We start from the raw sequence: 16,247 nt of genomic DNA, 5'->3' as shown, positions 1-16,247 counted from the left end.
CCTAAGCGTCAGGCTCAGAGATGAGATGCAGGACATGCCTGGTGGCCATGGCTGGTGCTAATGTGGCTCAGGGAGCACATCACACCCACTCTGGCCTGGGGACGACTCTCAGAGCCTCACAGGGCCTCGTCACAAATCCAAAAAGGTGTGCTGGACAACGTTTGACCAGGGAGCCAGGTACCTGTGGGCCATACTAGTAACAGGGTGTGAAATTAGAGAAAATATTAATTCAGCCCATCATGAGTTCAAAGATACTCCTACCAAACTGGCATTATGAAAACACCTTATTCTATCATTCATGAGAGACAAAGAATGTTTCTGGCTTTAAGGACATTTTGAGGCAATGAACTCAAGTATTCTTTATATTCTTTGACTAGAATTATATGGATGTATTTTCGATCTACAGCTGGGAATCAGAGGATTGACATAAGTCATATGTGGATTTTCAACTGTATGGGTGGTCGGTGCCCTAAAGCCCACCTTGCTCAGCTGTAATTTATGTATAGGGTGGGGCAAAAGGAGGATTAGAGTTGGGAATATACAAAACACAGAGTTCATCCTTATATTATTATTTATTAGTCACTGTATTATTTTTCATAGGAACAATGGTAAATCTACTTTTGCTCTATACTATATTTAAAAACTTTTATAAGGTCTTCAATATGCTTCATAATTTTAGGATATTTTCATAGATTTGTTACATATTGATATCTGTTTTACAAAACAGAATTTTTTAAATCCACTTTACCTTTAAGATCTAGCTACTGAGAAACCACTCGGGTCTGCAAATTGCCTATGGAATTATTAGCTTTGAAGACAGTTTTCTAAAGTGGCAGTAATGTTAAAAGAAACACTTATACTTGGGGAAACATATTTCTTCTGTGATTAAAGATTTTACAGAAAAATTAAGGCACCCAAGAGAGGCTAAGGGTTTCAAACAGCGGCCTTCACCATCCAGTGACATGATGCAAACTTTGATCCCACTCCCATGTGAAGGTGCTCCCAGTGCACCACAAGCTCAGCAGACAGATCTCAAGTTCACCACAGCCCACCAGTCCCCAGGCCCAGAGTGCCTCCATGGGTCTATTGGGTTCACGGAAGAAGGCAAGAGAAGGGCCTATTTTTAAAAACATATTTGTAGGTACTATACTTTCCCTTTAAAAAACGTTAGCAAAAAAAAAAAATCCACTGTACAAATTTTGGTCAAATGAAACACCAATCCACCGCATGTTCAATTCAAGTTCACCACATCTTAGTGTCAATTTTAAGCATTAATTCACCCTCTAGATAGCCCAAGAATTCACAGTATAATTGTGCCGTCAGTGCACCGCCACAAAGTACAGATGATAGCTGGGGTGAGGAGAGGCGCCGGGGACACTGACCACCTGCCTTCAGTTTCACCACAAAGAGTGCAGACACAAAGCAGAGAACCAGTGGTTTGCCACCCGCCACCTGCACCAGGATGTGAGGCGTCTCTCCTGCTCTTCCCTGACCCCTCAGCTGCACACACCTTGGGCATCACTATTCCTGGCCCCGCAGAGCCCCTTGGCACTCCCCTCTGCTTGGGCACATTCCACACATCAGCCACCCAAGGCATCCCTCTCCACCCTTCAAATGTGGCCCAGGCCCCCCAAGGTAAGTGCCCCTGATTCCCAGGAGAAAGGCTGTCAGAGGGCCTGTTGGTGAACATGCCATTTGGGAGGAGCGTCAGGGAGCCTGTATGGTGCATGGGCCATCGTTCTATCGGGGGAAACAGGCAGAAAACCCAAAGGCCTGGAGGGGAGACAGCTTTGCACGTTAGGGGTACAGCTAGCAGATGGAGTGGCTGCAGTGCTGACATAGGAGGAGGGACCCTGAGTCCGGCCACAGTGCCAGTGGCCCTGCTGTGTCCAGATGCCCTGGCCATGAGAAGGGAAGCCTGGAGGCAAAAGATGAAAAGGCACCAACTCCCACTCCCTGGCCTGGGGGCTCCTCCTCAGGGCTGTAGAGTCTAGAACACCCAGCCCCTAGGCCCCACAGTGATTGTGGCTGCTTCCTCCCCGCAGGGATCCTTGGATGCCTCTCACCACTTCAGCTTCCACTGCAGTCCCCAACGCGTTCTGCTTCTGGCTTACCTCGCTGGATCCTCACTAAAACCCCATTAAACTGTAGCCTCTGATCAGCAACACAATACCAGGCTCCACCAAGAGGCCACAGGGCTGGGGGCCGGCCAGAGAGGACAGCTGTGACCTGGGAGGGTAGGGAGGAGGTGGATGTAGGGGACAGCCTCCCTGAGACTAGCAGTGCCTCCTACCATCCCACAGCTGTATCTACATGACTCTCACTCTCCTGGATACATTGCTCCGTGTGCACATAGCCGACTCATGTGGGCTGTGACATGAAGGCTGGCAAAGGCGAGGCTGCCAGGCTGCTGTTACTACAGGCCCAGGCCTGACCAGGGCACCAGAGTGACCCTGTATCATCTCTCCTCTGCTGACCACAGCCTTTGGTCCTCAATTTGGTTAACCTCTCTCATGTGGCCTGAGTCACACTGAGTGGGACAGAGGCCTGAGCTGCCTGGTCCCCACCTCCAACCCCAGTGATGGGAAAGGAGTAGCTTTGATGTCAGTCCATTATGAGGTGCAAACAGCTCTCTGCAAAGAGCTCTGAGCCTTCTGTGCTGGAAGGAAAGCACAGGAGAAATTATGGGGCAGCCAGGTGCCTGCAGGGCCTCAGAGGAGTCAGGTGATCTTGGAGGAAGGGGAAGGAGCCTGCCTTGCCAGTCACCTCCCCTGCTGGCTGAAACTACAGAGTCCAGGGTAAATTTTGGAAAGAAATGAGTTTTCTTTCAGCAGGCAACACAGTAAGCAAAAAAAACAGTACAACGCCCCCCGCCCCCCACCACTGAGCCCTCCTGTCAATACACATGTAGGAGTTATGGTCCCTGTAGCCGCCTCCCTGAAGAAAAAGACCAGACCCCTGGACACAGATCCTCAGTCAATGGTGGGATCTGGTTCACGTGCACCAGGCCAACTCCCATCCATGGTGGGCCAGGCACCTTCTGCACCCTCGAGGACATCCCTGATACACACCCACTCCTCCCATCTAGATGGTGGGAGACATCCATGAAAACATGCTTAAGAGTGGGCAGACGCCAGTCCTGCATTAGTACCAGCTGCTTTCCGCCTTTCTTGCCTTCTCCCAATGGGGCCAGCTCCCCATCCTCCTCTCACAGGGAGGCTCCTGGTTCACCTTCCCCTGACCTTGGAGCAGACATGCCAAGTCTGGTTGTTCCTGCAGAGCCTCCAGTCACACAGGTGTCTGTGAGACAAATGAACCTACTCTGCGAAGTCTGGACCCCACCTGTCCATGACTGCCACCTGTGAAGCAGGCTGTACCACCAGCAGCTGCCAAAGGAGGACCTGCTCGGGGACACAGAGTGACTGAACAGCCCCAGGCCTGCAGTGCATACACCCACCCCACCCAACCCCACCCTCATCCCCGCTGAGGTATGTGAGACTGCTGGTTGCCAGACCTGGGTGGAATTGGCTGTGTGAACGTCAAGGTACACTGCCACTAGCAGGATGGGCAGGGCCAGGGCCACAACGGGGTAAGCCCTGATCTCACCAGCCTCCCAGCATGGGTGTGGCCAGTCCAGCTTGGGCAGCATATTGTGAACTCAGGCAGAGAGGGCATCTGCGGGACAGAGAAATCATTTGGGGGATAGGGAATGCATCTGCAGACACAGGGGGCTGTCACCTAGAGAGCCTGAGTCAGTGTCCAGGTGTGAGCTCAGGAGGGCAGCCAAGGTCAGACATGGGATGCCTGGAACAGCAATATTTGCATTTCCTACCCTGCCATATACATGCATGTCCCACCATGCACAGAGTAAGAACACCCATGCCCAGAAACACCCACGCCGTGGCACGTCCCCGACACAATGGCGGAGCTGGTGCAGTGTGTTATCCTTTTACTCCTCCATGAAATACTTGCTCTCTACTTAGTGCCTTAAACCTTGGATACGTCTATTTCACTTGTTTAATGATCTTTTAAAATTCTGTGTGCACAGAGGGATAATTTTACATAGGACGATGATCTCTGTATCCTGTTTCACCTGGCCTGCCCTCCACTTCCACCCTTCCTTCCTCTGTACTTGAAAAGGCAGCACAGCCATTGTATGCCCACCCAAATCTTCCTCTGCCCAGAAGCCATGAGAAACATGTGAACACGTACACGGAGTCATGACAGTATGTGCAGGAGCGCTCCTGTAACACCCGCAGGACACATAGAGCACAATGGGGAGGCGCTCCTTGCCTGCTCCACTACACAGCTGCTACCTACAACGAGGTGGGCATGTGGGAGACATGCCAGTGGGATGGAAGGGAGAAGCCCCCAAGAAGAACCAGTTTATATGAGATGGCAATATACCACAGAGTTGAAGTTCAACTCACTGCTCAAAGAATGGATTATTGAATAGTTAGTGCTGGCACCCAGGAAGGAAGTCTTATTGGACTTTCCTCCCTCAAATATCTTATTCCATATTATGCAAAAGCATTCTAGACATGCTCAAGAGCTGAATTCAAGTATACAAAACAATAAAACACCAGCCAGGAGAGAGCTGTGTCATCTTCCTAACAAACACAGGTACCCAGGAGTCGTAAAGAGAGAGACTATTCAAATGCAAAGTGATTTAACCTTGATGGCAAATGACACATTACTAAAAGTAATTATCAGATAAGAGAATTGGGAATAGATATTTTCAAGGCAGAAAAGAACCATCAATTTCTGTAACAAACAGCCACTACAAATGGGTGAGAAAGAGAGAGACCCTCTGAGAGGAACATGGGCAAAGAACACAACAGGCAAGTCACAGATGAAGGAATGCAAACCTCTAGGGATCTTCAAGCAAAGGTCCCTAAGCTCACTGGACTGAGAGAGACATGCATCAGGTAACAAAGGTGCCCTCCCAGGAGACAAAGTGGAAAGACCCTCACACCCACTGTGGAGGGAGCATGCAAGGATCAGGGCTCACGTGCACAAGGACGAGTTGTTAGATCTTTGAAAACTGATTGGGCAAGATCTATAAAACAAGAAGGGACACACCCTGGCCCAGCAGTGACATGTATTAAATGATGGCCTCATGTACATGGCCAGGGTATTTATGGTATCACTATTTATAGTGGCTGTGTTCTTTTCCTGTGGCAGCTCTAACAAATAACTACAAACTGGGAGGCTTAAAACAACAGAAATCTATTCTGTCACAGTTCTGGAGGTCAAAAGTCTGAAATCAGTTTCACTGAGCTGAAATCTAGGTGTTAGCAGGGCCCACTCCCTCCAGAGGCCCTGGAGGTGAATCCTTCCTGCCTCTTCTTGCTTCTGGTGGCTGCTGGCAGACCTCGGTTTTTGGCCACTGTATTAGTGAGGATCCCCAGAGAAACAGAAGCAAAAGATGTGGATACAGAGAGAAAGATTTATTATAATGAATCAGATCACATGACCGCGGAGGCTGGCAAGCCTTGAGATGAGCAGTCAGCAAGCTGAGACACAGGGGAGCTAATGGTATAAGTTCCAGCTCGAGTCCACATATGAAAGTGGGAGAGGGCCGACAAACCAGCTCAAAAGCAGCACAGAGAGAGGGGATTCTCCTTTCCTCTGCCTTTCCAGTCTACTCAGGCCCTCAACTGATTGGATGAGGCCCACCCACACCCAATCAGGGGAGGTCATCTGTTTACTTAGGCTATAGACTCAATGTTAATCTCCTGCAGGAACACCCTCACAGACACACCCAGACTCATGTCTGACCAGGTATTTGGGCTCCGTGTGCCCCAGTCAAGCTGACATATAAATTCTGCCATCACACATACATCATTCAAATCTCTACTTGTCTTCACATCAGCTTCTCCTCCTGTCTTCTCAATCTCCTCATACCTCCCTCTCATGAGGGCATGTGACGGCATTTAGGGCCCACCAGATAACCTGGGACCACTTCTCCATCTCAAGATTCTTGACTGACTCTCTTCTGAAAAGACCCTATTTCTAGGTAAGATGACAGAGGTGCCAGGGGTTAGAACCTCCTTTTTTTAGGTCTATTCTTCAGCTGCCTATCAGGGACCAAAAAACCAATCCTGGAGCCCAAGGGAGAGGCCCCAAGGGGAGCAGATCCAAGTTCATAATGGAGCACTGCCTGGTCGGTGATCAACCCCTCCTCAATGAGGCCAAGAAGACAGGACACATGATTTTGTCTCTGCGAACACAACTGGACCTCTCAGATTTGAATGAGGACAGTGGGCAAACTTTTCTGCCCACAGCATTTTTCTGTAAAAATGAGCCCGGCTTTTTGACTCAAAGGTGTGGGGCATCCCTTACACTGGGTCACCATGCCTTTCCAAGGAGGCAGCAAAAGGGGGTGATGAAGGCATGGAGAGTGTCCTTATGAGTCTCCTATGGGAGAAGGAAGGCACCACCCTTCTAAACCCACCTCCTGTGCTGTGCTGAGTCCTACTCAAAGCCTAACTGCATCCCGGCATGAGTGAGCTGTCTCATCCACAGTCGGACCCTGCCTCCAGCTGTCAGTGCTCAGCCATTCAGAGCACCCCACAGAGCTTATCTGGGATGCACCCCAAGACTCATGTCTCTGAATGCTGCTACATCCTCTCTTTCCCACACATCCACCTGTCTAAGCCTACCACCTGTCAAAGGCCATCTCACCTCTGAGCAGTCTGGCACCATTGAGAACCTCATTCCCACACCCTTGTATGCCTTTGTCCTTGTCCCTCCGATCTTGACAGATGCTTCCCGAGGGCGGGGCCCACTCAATGTCCCACAGAGCCAGCCTCACTCATCTAACAGATATATCAATGAGGCCTATTTCCAGAAGAGGTGGCCTGTCCTCTGGGAGACTCGGTGCTCTGGCAGGGATCCACTGGTTCTCAGATGTCTCCCCAACCCCTGGGCCTCCTCCCTGCCACAACCACATGTCCCCACGCCTCACTGCCCACATCCCAAGGGCAGATGCCTCCTGGATAGCCTGAGGGGAACTGGTCTGTCCGTGGGCCCTCCGTCCTTCCAGGTGCTTTGCCAAAATCTAGGCACATCCTCGACTCTCACCCCCAACTCCTGAATCATCCTTGATTCAACATGGCAGCAAGTCTCCTGGGCCCACCTCCCCTTAAACGCCCCGTCGGCCATTCTCCCACCCTAACTGCTACACCCAGGCCCACACCATCTCTCTCCAGGATCACCTTGCAGCCTTATAATGGGGGTCCCTGCACCTCTTCCATGGTCCATCCTCCCCAGAAGCCTATAGTCCTGTCCAAATCCTGGGCTCTCAAGGCCCAAGGCATGCTCCTGTCTCAGAGCCTTTGCACCTGCCATCCCCACTACTTGGAATGCTCCTCTCCACACCCAAGCCCAGCTCCTGTCTTTCCTCAATCGGCTACCCCTTCTCAGAATGGCCTCCTGCTGCCCCTTCTCCACCTGAGTTCTCTCCTTTGGCATCTCTTTGAGTTCTCACCCATGGCATCTTACTCCTTCTATATGACATACTGGTCCCTTTGGCAGTCTATCTTCCTGGCCACTAGAATGCTTCTTCCACGTGGAGGCCCCAGTGCCTAGAGCATGCCAGGCACGGGGATGGCACTCAGTACGCTGGAGAGATGGGCTGAAGAACCCTGCCCCTCCCCCAGTGTTGGGAGAGCTGGGGCCACACTGGGGCCACAGCTCCAACCAGGTTCCATACATGCAGTCAGACAGCAGCAGGGCAGATCTGAAACCCAAGGCCTGTGCATGGGGACGAAAACGAGCCGGGTGCACCAGAAAGTCATTTAATGAAAGGCTTGTTTCACTGGCTTCACCCGGGTGCATGACAGCATCACCACATGCCCACTCTTTTCAGAGAAAAACAGGCCTTTGTGGGTTATAAATAGCCGACCAGATGTGGGAATGCCTGCCGGTATCTTTCCAAGACTCTGCATGTGCCCCACAGCTGTACCAACAGCAGGACCCCAGAGGAGGCAACTGCACGTTGAGGAGCAGATGGTTAATGGGTGGTGCCTCCACCCACAGGACAAGGCAGTGCTTCATCAAAGCATGCGGACATGCAGGCTCTGCACACCACCACCCCGTGTAGGACACGGCTGAAGTGGAATGTTAAGCTGCAGATGCATGGCATGGCTCTTTATGCACAGAAAACAGGGAGACAGACACCTAGAGAGTGGGCAGCCATTCAGGGAGGGGCACACTCACCAAAGCAGAGTGTGGGTTCCCAGTGCAGGAGAAACCAGGCTGAGCAAGGAACCCATGTCTTTGATAAGGCCTGGCAGTCTGTTAGTAATTGTCCGTGGCAATGCAAAAAACAACAGCACTTACAGTAGGTTTGAAGGTACTCTCAAAACCTCCTGTCTAATCAGTGCCTTCCAACCCAAGGGCTGGGCCTTGAGGGAAGGGGGAGCTGAAATGCAGAAGTCACCAAAGAACTACCTAGATCTGTGCTTCCAATAGAAGCATGGGGTGAGCTGCATTTACAAGCCCTATGCACGATTTCCAATGCTCCCAGAAGTCACATTCAGAGAGTGAAAAGGAAAGGTAAAGTCTTTATAATGTATTTTATGTAACCGAATACAAACCCAACACACAATCACTCCGACACATAAGTAACAGTGTCACGAATGGGCTATTCTGCAGTCCCATATCTGGGCCTTGGCCTCCTGCCTGCCGAGTGTTTACACTTGCAGTGCTGTGCTGCTTGGCTCTGACTGGCCACACGTGGATCACTCCACCCATGGGTGGTGACAGCCACAGCACTGGACAACACAGGTAAAAAGCACGAACCAGATGCATACGATGTGCGGTGTTACCACGTGAGCTCTGATGCAGGAACCAGTATGGGTTCATGTGTAGTTGAAGGTGTGGAAGCTTTCAGTCACTATAAGTGGACCCAGCACAGTCAGAGCTGAGCAACTGTTATGGATAGAGGTCCTGGACGGCAGCCCTCTGCCCGCCAGCATCCTGGCTTCTCAGAGCCCCATCTTTAGCAGGCATCCAGAGCACCAGTGCCCATGGGTGTCTGTCACGTGGGACTGACCTGGGTCCAGCCCCTGGGTACCTGGATGGTGCTTGGGCTTTCTGTCCTGTTGCAGCAGCTTTTGGACAACACTGCTCTGTACAGGCCTCCTCCTCAGGGTCCTGCTGCTCCTGTTATATAATCTGGACCAAAAGCCTTGAGATGATGTTTGGCTAATACCTCGCATAGATCGGCCGTAGGGATAAAGTTAGAGTGTGCAGTTTTTTACATCAATGAGTCATGAACTTTCAGTGCCCCATGCCAGTCTTCACAGACAAACATCTCAGATGCCTCACCATTGGCCAGAGCAGTGCCCAGAGGACCCTGATCCCCTGGGGGTGGTCCTGGTGGCTGTCCAGGTGACAGCCTCACAGGGCCGCAGCCAGGTCTCTGATGTACAGAAGTAATTAACTCCTTTTCCAGTGTCAATTTAATTACATCTACAGTGGTTCCATTCTCAGCTCTGCAAGACACTTACTGAAAATGACGCATGCTACCTATGGGTGGGCACCCCACCTCATGCTGTGGTGCCCCATCACAGGGGGCAGCAGGCAGGTGACACATTTGGTAAGACACAGCCTTGGGATGTTAAAGACCAGGTAGCACTGCAACCACAAACTCACAGTAGTGCCCTATTGGCCCTTACAGTCTCCGCATAAGCATGTTCAGGTTTTAAGAATTTGGGTTTGAGGGAAAAAGTCACAGGTGAAATAGAAAATTATATCCTGTGGCTCTGTGGCTCCCCGGACAGAGGTCCACATGAGCCCTCTCCTGGATGACCATAGAGCTCCTTGCAGCTCTGCAGTGGGTACCCCTGGTACCCCCAACTACTCTGTGACGCAAAGCCAGGCCTCCCAGACCACCTAGTCCCTGCTCTCACGGGAGGACATGCAATCCCAGCGGTCAGCTACTTGCAGAGGCCAACCTAGGTTTGGGCAGTGTCGCCAGAGCTCACAGACGGATGTGCCCACATTGGCAATGGAAGCACAGAACTGCCGCCCCCACACAAAGAATGCAGTGACACAACTCTTCCATAAGAACTGCTTTACACTGGAAACAGTGATCTCTTAAATGAGTTGGTTTTCTACTTCAGTGCAACTTCTAGAATATACAGGGTCCAGCACAAACAATGCCCCCTTTTTATTACAAAATCATAAGCCTGTAATTCTGTAATGTAAAAATATCACACTCAAGCATACTGTATGACATTTTAGGTGAAATGTTTAAATTAGAACTATAAATTATTACACCCATATCATTACCCTACCAATCACACTCAAGCAGGCATTACTTCTGCTGGGCTCTGTATTTTGATCTTTCTAAGCATTTCATTTTAAATTGCCTCTTGTAAGCACAGTATTTATATTGTGGAAGGTGAAGCCATGGGAGCTTCCTAACATGGGAAGGTTGGGGAGGGCTCCCAGGGCTGAAGCGGGGATATGGACCAAACACCCAATGTCACCTTCACCATCAAAGCAATTCAGTTAGCAGGACAGGCTTTCTGGTGGGGAAGTAGAAGCTTAAATATTGTACACACTGGAAACAAAAGTCCCTCTTGGAAACACCTTCTAATGCAGACAAGTCTGCACAAGGTTTTAATCTGGTCCCCGGGACGAGCTGCAGGCGGCTGCAGGTCTGGAGTGGCTGTGTCCCCTCCTAGCTTTGGGTATGACTCAAAGGCACCCTCACACCTGACCCTTACATCCCTCCTCACTGTGGCACCCAGAGATCCCAGGAATGGTCCTTGCAACTTTGCTGGCTCTTCTGGCAGCTAATGCTTAGGCTGCTGGCCCCAACCCAAACAAACAAACTACTCCCTCTGCAGCCCTCCTCTCTTCCAGTTCCATCAGAGCAGGGGAATTTCACGGAACCTCAAGAAGGGCCCCCGAGCTGAAGACCATCCCTCCAGGCTGCAGTGAGCACCTGGGGACACTCAGTCAGAGACTCCAACCCCAGTTTAAGTCTGACAGCCACTCATGGCAGCTACAGGGTATGAGGTTTTGGGACACAGGGCTCAACCCACTCAATGCACCTTGTGGGTCACTGGCCCCACGCAGAGAGTAGAATTAAAGGCAGATATGGACAGAGAGCAAGGAGGCCAGGAGCCTGTGTTCCTGCTAACATTGGACAGTGGTCCCATTCTGCAGCCCTAACCCCTTCCCCTCCCACCCAGGGAAGCCGGCGCTGACCATGGGGCGCCCACTCATGGGCCTGCATCCCCAGCATTGTCCTGTGGGGCCTTCCACCTTTGCCACATAAGGCACAATGTCCTCTGTGGCCAGAGCCACCCAGGAAGACTGTGAATAATCAGGCAGAGCTTTCTGAAACTTCAGGTCAATTTTAAAAATATAGGAATAAAGGAATACTGAAATGAATTTCCAACAGGCACACTACTGGCTTTTTTCCATGGGAGGCAATCTGTCCACCCCCTTCCCCCCGCAATGGACAGAATTCATTTGTATGTGCAGACACGTGTGACTGCATGATCGCAACAATGACACAGCTCTAAGAAGTCCAGAGACTCTAACCTTCCACTCAAAGGCCACTCACTTCAAAGTCCAAGGTGGGAAGAGGCAGTGGGGGGAGTTCTGAGACTTAGGAGGAAAGAGGGCTGGGACCAGGTGATGGTACAAAATGTGATGAGGAATCAAGTCGTGTCCAGCGGAATCCTGTGTTTCTAGAGGGAAGTGGGGCAGTGGGGGAGCTGAGGACCTGGGAGCAAGGACCTTTGCCCCCTACAGAGAGTAAGGAACTGCAGTCCCCAAGTATCAGTGTCCAGCGAGAGGCCCAGCGTTGCCACAGTAGCTCCCCCGTGCTGTGGGGCATTTCCAGTTGTGCTGCTGCCACCTGAGACATGCACCAAGGGACCCAATACATAAAATGCTAACTGATGTCATGAAAAACTTATGCCCCCCTACTCAAACCAAAACGTGGTGATGGCTCAGAGCTGTGAAAAATAAGTACAATGACACCAATTCACTTTCAGAAAAGCCTTTTCTTCCTGTCAATCTAGAATTCTTTCCAGGTTCCTCAAACACTTCTCAGAAACCCTAATATCAGAGAGGGGCTTCCTTGGGCCTTCTCCTTGTCTGAGTAAAACCACTGCCCTAGGAAGCCCAGGTCTCCACACGGTACAAGACCCCTCCCGGAGCACAAGTATCTGCTCAGACAGGTTGATGCTGTGCAGGCAATTCTTCAGAGGTCGGAGATGTGACATTTTGCAGAGGACCATGCTTACCCAAAAGGCTGCCCAGGGACTGGTAAGGTACCTTCTGTCCAGAGCACACAGTGTCAGGTTGAGAGCACGTGCTTCCGTCTGCCAGGGCCATGCTCAAGAAACATCTCTCTCATGGCCCAAGTTGGTCTCATGCACGCACAACTCAATTACAGCCAAACTGCACCCCTGCACTGCGCTTAGTGTGACTGATCAATACCTGAGTGATGAGACCCCCATACAGCAAGTGGAATGCTGTCTGCAGGAACAATGGCCAGTGTGTCAGCTGAGGGCCGTTCCTATGTGAAGTCATGGACAGTGACTGCCAGGCCACAAGGACTCCTTGCTGGGTTCACATGACAATGACAAATGTGAGGTCCATTTTAATTACTGTAACCTTTTGCAAGGACATCACTTCATTCCCACTGCCTTTAGTTACTGTATAACTATAAGGTTGTAAGCCATGAGCTCTAGAGAGAATGGCTCTAAGAGGGTTTTGTTACTTTTACAAGCAATCAGAACAGAAAATAAAATGTCACCCATCTCCTAGAAAAAGACTGAATGAATAATCTGCAGGCGTCATGGCTGAAAACCCTCTGTAAAAAGAAGTGGGCACTCCAGTGCCAATGGGGCCCGCCCATGCCCATGCCTGCTTGCCTGCCTCCCTCCCTCCTGGTGGCCATGCAAGGTCATGGTCACGGGAAGCTCTTCCAGGGCGAGCAAATCCACACACTTTCTTGACCCCTGAGCCTGGCTGCCCATTTTCTGGCTCCTCAGAACCTAGTGATCTTGTGGTCCCACATCAGCATGTGGTTCCTAGAATTAAGTCCTGAAGGAGACAAGGGCTGTGAGTGCTGAAAGGATATACCCCAAACTTGCTCAGTGGAGGGGCTGACTTGAATTTCCCTCCTTTCTGTACTTGCTATAGTAAGCATGTGCAACTTTTATAATCAGGAGAAATTACACCTAGAAAGGTCACAAGTCTTGTCAACTGTTGGAAGGATATGACTGCAGGGAGCACACCCCACGCTCCACGTTTGGAGGCAACCCTCCTGGAACCTGAGCTGTCCCAGTGTTACCAGGGAGAGACCCGAGACAGGAGGTATGCCTTCTGCCCCCCGTCCCCCATGAACTTGTACCTTGGTTCTTGTCTCACTTGCAAGATATGATTCAAGTGAAGACAAACACCTATAGTGGAAATAAGATAGCAAGTTTGTTTATGAAACACATGCAAGCACAAAGCTGCAGGCAGGCACCTGGCTAGTCTGAATGCCCCACGTATAGGGAAAATAAAGTAGTTAGTAAGTTTGTTCCTACACTTGAGCTGAGGCTACAAGTGGGCACTCAGCTAAATCTGAGTGCACCGACTCTTGGGGTTCAGGGGTCATATACCTTAGTCAGCTTTTAGGTTCCCCCTCCCCTCCTTCTTCCCTTTTAAACCTTGGGAACAATGTACAGCGACAAAGGCTTTCTTTCTCAGCTAGACCCCCCCAACAGCATTTCACCTAAGTAGATATAGGCCAAAGGCTCTTTGTCTGAGTTAGTGAAACTGCTACAGAGGCTCCCTTTCCCAGCACAGAGTCTCAAGGACTCCCCTCCTCCTGCACTATCCCTGCTTATGGTGTTTGGAACACCTGGCAATTGTATCAGACCAGGCTTAGGACTGCTGAGTTAATTGGTGAGACGTGACTTCCTTTTGTTTCCATCTTCCTGTTTTAAGTTCTTTGTCAGACTGTAATGGTGGTTCATTTCTAGCTGCTACCTACAGTAACACCAGCACCTGAGGGTGAAGCCACCTCACCTCACTTGAAGTGTCCTGATCAGGTATGCAACACACACAGCCTGTAGCAGATGAGCCGCACAAGGACAGACTGAGCTGCCACAGACAGTGAGACAGGCAGCAGTCAAACTGAGTGACTGAGGAGGCACTGTGCCAGGCGTGGTCATACAAATGACCATGAGCCATAACTGCTCCAGGGTTCACACAGCATGGTGCTTTCCTCTACCTGTAACAGGGATTTCCAAACTGTTCTGCATTTGTAAAAACTTATTATCCTTCTATTGCTCATAAATCCCTCTATTTTAAAGCCCAGAGTGACACATTTTTTCATTAAAGGAAGCCAAATTAATCTTGCTTGAGAAATTACTAAACAGCTGTGACCTTTTCCCTCACATAGGAAGATGCCAAAGATGCCACAATATCCGAGTCGGGAACTGCTGTGGTCTGAATGTCTGTGTTCCAAATTCACATGTTGAAATCCTAACTCCAAAGTGATGGGGTCTGGAGGTGGGCCTTTGGGAGCTGGCTAGTACAGGAGAGTGGGGATGCAGAAATGGGGTTAGTGCCTTATAAAAGCAGCCCCAGAGAGCCTGTCACCCCTTCCACCTCACGAGGACACACAAATCTGCGACCTGCAACAGGGCCCTCAACTGACCAACCTACACCCTGATCTCAGATTTCCAGCTGCCAGTACTGTGAGGATAAATGTGTTGTTTATAAGCCACCCAGTCTGTGGTATTTTGTTACTACACCACGGACTAAGACACGAACCAAAATCCACAGCTTTCGCCATTCTAAAAATGTCTGCTTTAGGGTTCACAGTAAAGGAAGACAATGTATCACACAGAAGGACATACTGTCTACTCTCGTCCATTCTCAGCCCCTGGCAGATAAACCACCAAACAATCTCTGCTTACACCAGGGCTTGTAAGGTAAGCTAACCTGTGGCCTCAACTGGAAACAGACAAAACATAAATAGTACTACATAAAAAGTACTACACACAAACCACTTGGAACACTCCCCTTACCAACACATCAGCAACAAGGGTTGGAATCTCCACATTTTAGGTTGATTCTCCTTATGTGAAGCTGTTCCCTGGCAGTAACCTGATGCTTCTGGAAACACATGACGACGTGCAGGTCACTGTGAGCTGCGGATTACCTTCCCAAGCCTGGGCACCGAATGCTGTCCCAGTGGGTTAAAAGCCTTAATGTTGCTCTAGCGCATCTCATTTGTGACTCCCTGGGGACATTTCCTGACCTCAGGGAGTCTAGCCTAGAAAGTGGGGCAGTGCCTTCAGCGTGCTGATCGCCCTGTTCGAAAGGCTGCATTCAAACACTTGGTCTAATTCATTCCCACTCCCAGTACCAGGAGACAGAAGTGTAACCACCGCAAACCCTAAGACGCCAATGATCAGAAGACCGCTGCAAACAATCCTGTGTGCACAGTCAACAACTTAGAGAGGTACAATCCAATCTAGCAAAATCACAAACTATTCAACTCACTGTGATGAAGCAGATAGCCTGAACAATGCTGTAATTATTAAAGAAACTTAATTCATAGTTAAAAACCTGAAAAAGATATCTCCAGGCCCAGATGGCTTTACCAGCAAGTTCTACTGCACACTTAAGAAATAACAATTCTACACAACATCTTCCAGAAAACAGAAGTGGAAAAATGTTTCCCAACTTCAATGTGGCCACCATCACCCTGACAGCAAAACCAGACAGACTGCGCATGAAGACCAACATGCCTCAGGAACACAGGTGCAAAAATCCTTCAATAAAACATCAGCAAATTTGGTCCCAGTGACTATATATGTGGTACCCCACAGCCAAATGGAGTTTATCCCAGAATGCAAGGCAAATGCACAATTTGCAAAAAATCAATACACGTAATTCACATCACAAGGTAAGGATGTCCCCTCTCACTGCTTCTGAACTGGAGGCCTGGCTGGTGAACGAGGAAAGAAAAAGATGTAAAAGACACATAGATTAGCAAGGAAGAAATAAGACAACATTTTCAAAGACAACAAGATTGCCTATGTAAAAAATTCCACAGAAAATTTTCAAGGAATATACCAAAAAAGGAAAAGCTCTCAGATCTAACAGGGGAGTTTAGCAAAGTCACAGTCTATAAGATCAGTAACGTACTCTGTCAACATTTGGTAAGCTGATAAAGAGAACCTTATCACAATTAAAATGTGATGCTC

The 16,247-nt window shown here is 49.8% G+C and overlaps 1 protein-coding gene across 11 annotated transcripts in view; it reads right to left on the bottom strand.

Annotated features, from left to right (window-relative positions):
- SEMA4D (semaphorin 4D) overlaps window positions 1-16,247 on the bottom strand; it is a 121,859-nt gene that overhangs the window by 79,246 nt on the left and 26,366 nt on the right. Inside the window, exon 1 of one of the 11 annotated variants that reach the window (XM_054588054.1) lies at window positions 6,688-6,707. The exons of the other annotated variants lie outside the window; for them this stretch is intronic. The gene's annotated coding sequence lies outside the window, so the exon portion shown is untranslated. Of the gene's footprint in view, window positions 1-6,687; window positions 6,708-16,247 lie in introns of those variants that run through there. 11 annotated transcript variants of the gene reach the window in all.

The sequence above is a fragment of the Pteronotus mesoamericanus genome, unplaced genomic scaffold (assembly GCF_021234165.1).
Source record: "Pteronotus mesoamericanus isolate MK-2021 breed Mesoamerican mustached bat unplaced genomic scaffold, CSHL_Meso_final scaffold_125, whole genome shotgun sequence".
In the NCBI taxonomy this organism is placed as follows: Eukaryota; Metazoa; Chordata; class Mammalia; order Chiroptera; family Mormoopidae; genus Pteronotus; species Pteronotus mesoamericanus.
Note: the sequence above shows the minus strand (reverse complement) of the source record. Positions and strands in the feature narration are given on the sequence as shown.